Raw genomic sequence first — 4,330 nt, 5'->3', positions numbered from 1 at the left:
ATTCATTGTGATTTTGCTACCGAGTGGATTGACTAGCATTTTAAGCTCCTTGATTCCCCCATGAGAAATTGGGATACTGACACCATCCTGTATTATAAGTGTTAGAATAAGGATTATTATTGCCTCAATTGAAATTACCTACAAAGTTGATGGACTCATGATTGGTTGGGCATTCACTCTCGTGATGATTGTCTTGGCATAACAGGCATGTCAAGATAGTTGTTTTCACTTCCTTTACATCAGTAGAGCATTGTAATTTTTTTAGCATATTAATGATAACTGAGAGTTGAGAGGACACAGAATCCTTGGTATCTAACTCGAATGTTCCAAGTGCTTTCCTCCCACTCCCAAGCGCTTTCCTCCCACTCCTAAGCATTGAGAAAGGAAATTGATAGTCATTATTAGTAATTCTATCCAAAATAGCAAACGTATCAATAGGTGATTTATCCAACAATGTCCCATTTACCGAGGCATCCAGCATCATCCTCGTGGGTACACTAAATTTCGGGTGCCAAAATTCCAGGATTCAAATCATCTAGCATCGGATTTAAATGTTAACGAATACACGAGACCTACCAGTTGGTCCAACATTTTGTAATGCATTGACATTTTGAATTCTGTAATCTTGACCAATTTGATTTCCAATTTGATACATATTTTCTCGAGCACGTTGAACACGTCTCCTTTGTCTGAAGAGTCTTTCAATCTCAGATTCTATCTATTCCAATGGCTCTTCAGAATGTCTTCTAGGCATACACTAAATAAATCTGAAAAAGAATAAAGGAAACATATCAAGTAGAATAAAAAAATAAAGTAGCAAAATAAAATACTCTAGCAAAACTAATTAACTTCATGTTGCCAATCCTCGACAACGACGCCAAAAACTTGTTGCGTGTTGTGAGTACTATAAAATTATATGCAAATAATGTGCAAGTATACACAATCGCTCAAGTAATAAAGTGATGAGTGAGTATTGTTTCCATAGGGATTGGTGGAAATTAAAAAGTTTAACCAAAGCAAATGCACTACTCTATCGAAGTATAGTTAGTGATGATAGATACCAATGAAGAATGTCACAACAATGAAAAATGTGTGTGGATGGATGTAGATTGATAGTTTGATGGGGGTAGCAAATGGAAATGTAGTGGCAAGAACAAATTTTAATGTTGAAAATGATAGAGATGTCTAGGTAATGAAAAATAGTAAAAACAATAATTAAATGATAGCTTGATAATCCTCACACAACAAGCTTCCACGGGAATGAATGGTAGGGATTGATTTAAGGATGCTAAAACTTATCTCTCAAGAAGATTTAATCTATTCAATCTAAACTTGCTCGATAGGGTTTGTTGAAAATGCTCTCTCTATCTCTAGTCAAAGGAACCTAATAGAATAGAATGCCACGACATCTCCTCTCAGCCTTAACTATTGCACCCTACACTATTGATAAAAACTACCCCTCTTAGTCATTGAAATCCTATCTTAGTCTCTCTCAAGCACTAAGGGATTAGGATATAATATTACTATACCGGTTCTAAGCTTAAGAAAATGCTACACCCCATTGCTTATGTGGATATTTCTTGTGTTTCTCTCGAATACTACAAGTAATAATGACTAAGTTTCTCTCAAACACCTAGCCGTCATCTAAGTAATGGACACTCTCATGCCTCCTACAAACTTAGAAGATGAAGCATTCATAAGAAAAACAAGTAAATACAAAAGATAAATTTACATCTACCATTAAAATAATATCAAACATCCATAAAATCAACCCCACCAAGTAAGGTTAGTCTATGGTGAGGTTCGAATCATCCATGAAAAAAAACATGAAATTCATCCATTCAACAACCCAATATCAAATGGAAAATAACAACAAAGGGGAAGAGAGAAGAAGCCTTCGACATGTGCAGTCAGAGCTCTCCTCGACCACCACGACTCACCTTAGCTTGCTAGCTCCTCTCGAATGCCTAGCTCAGCACTCCTTGGAGCTCATTAATGGAGGAACACCACTAGAGAATGGAAGGAAGGATACGGTCGAGAAAGTGAAGAAAATCTAGCTGAATAGGGTCAATCATCCCCCTTCTCATTCTCTTTCATATGAGATATATATGTAAAAAATAATATCCAAGGGTAATAATGGGTTTTAACATTCCAATTACCCATCATACCTATAGAATCATTTCTTGAGCATGAGTCTTATCCTCCCAGGTGGTAGTGGTCCGTAGCAGGCGGTTATAACAATCAGACATGTGCCTTGCCAGCTGTCCTTTTATAAAAATATCTTTTTGTCATTTTATGCTCCAGAAATGCTAAGGCTTTTCAATCTGCTTCAGCAACGTGTGATTTCATGACATTCCTTCCCAGTGCAACCTTTTGCTTTCTATTTCATGCACAACATTAAAAACCACACCTTTCCCTCATACAACACCTTTACAAGATAAAATAGCAATACCACCACTAATGCAACTATATGATCCTAAAATGACTAAAATGAGCTTTTAAACAAACAATAACTTAAGTGAAAAAGGTCTTAAAAGTATCCTTTTTAGGAAGTTATCAGGTATCATACATATTATGCAAAAATAATATCTGATCCGTAAATAAACTATTCGCGTACTCGCATGTATGTAAAGATATCAACATGCAAAACAAATATAAACAACTAATTAAAGAAGACAACTACCTAACAAGAAACTAAATTGAAAGATATCTAAATGTAGGGACTAAATCTAAAAATAAAGTAATCTAAGTACGTTAAACTCAAAAATACAAATTTAATTAAAATTAATAATCATGAATAAAAGTTTAACAAACTAATTAGTAAAAAGGTTAGTCAATAATATAATTAATCTAAGGAGTAAAATATAACAAAAATAGCAAATCAGGGATCAAAATTAAAATATAAACATTTAAATAAGGGACTAAATTAAAACTAACAGAATAATTTAGGGACCTAATTTTAATACAATAAAACAATTCAGCATGGTGACCAAATTAACATAAGTCAAAATTAATCATAAATAAATTAGAAATATGGCAGGGACCAGAATATAAAAATAGTCTAAAATAGAAAGACAATAGCAGAATTGTTCATTTTTATAAACCCAAAATTTATTAACAACTACAGAGTGTGAAATTATCAAATTAGTATGTTATTATTGAAATAAATGCGAAAATAACATTATAAGTGACCAAAATGTAAATAAGTGCTAAAGATGGAGGGACCAAATAATAGTTTTACCCTAAGGTTGAAAAAAACACGGGTGAGGGTTAGGGTGAAGCGGCGGTGTTTTAGAACCTTTAAATGCCCTATTATAACTTTAAAAAACATAATCTTCTTATTCCCCCGACCATTTTCACTCTCTCTTTCCCCTCTATCTGTATCATCTTCCTTCTCAGCCCCTCAATTTCTGACTGTGAGAGGGAAAAAAAGAAAGAAAATGGGTAACACGACCGTCGTAGGTCGACGGAGATGGTAGGGAAACTGAACCCAAAACATCCCTAAAATAAAACCCCTAAACTATCTAACCTCAAACCTAAATCAAAATATCACCATCTCTAAAACAGAGACCCTCTGTTACCAGTGAAGTAAAGGTCAAGGTAAACTCTCCCTTTCACTCCTTTTTTTTCTATTTTCCTTTTATGTTTTTCCTTTTTTTTCTAAACCAAACTACCCTCTATTTTTTAACCCCTAAAAATACCCCTTTTCTTTTTTGATTTCCTCATTATATCTCCCATTTTATGTGTTGATTTGGTGACACGAGGCTACGACTGAGAGAATGATTTCTCTAAACCCAATTTTTAAAAACTTGAATTTTATGCTATTTAATCTAAATTTTTAATGGGTTTTGGAAAATGGTTGTTGATTAATTTTCTTATTTGGTTTTTCGCCTGAGATGATGATGATAACTTATGGAGGTGGTAGTGAGATCGTTGGGTGGCTAGAGCGATGGTGAAATTGGTGGCGGGAGAGGTTCTTGGTGTGAGCGATGATTGGAACAGAACATGATAAAACCCTAAATTACTTGGGTTTAATGTACATTGGCTTTGATTTGGGCATACTGGGTCATTTGGCCTTTCGTAATTTGGACCTATTGGCCCTTGAGTCGAAGCCCGATTTAGGATTGTAAAAAAACCTGTAATAAAAATAATAATAAATAAATATATAAAAATAAAACTAATATAGTTAAATAATAATAATAATAATTAAAAATATTATTATTTATTTTGACCCTGATAAAACGAGTGTCTACAAAGAGGAAGAGACAATGGGTTTTTGTCCAGTCGAATCTATGCTTTGAAATTTGATATTATCTCAAGTGAGACTGGA

Source organism: Hibiscus syriacus, unplaced genomic scaffold (genome assembly GCF_006381635.1).
Source record: "Hibiscus syriacus cultivar Baekdansim isolate YM2019G1 unplaced genomic scaffold, ASM638163v2 tig00111207_pilon, whole genome shotgun sequence".
In the NCBI taxonomy this organism is placed as follows: domain Eukaryota; kingdom Viridiplantae; phylum Streptophyta; class Magnoliopsida; order Malvales; family Malvaceae; genus Hibiscus; species Hibiscus syriacus.
Note: the sequence above shows the minus strand (reverse complement) of the source record.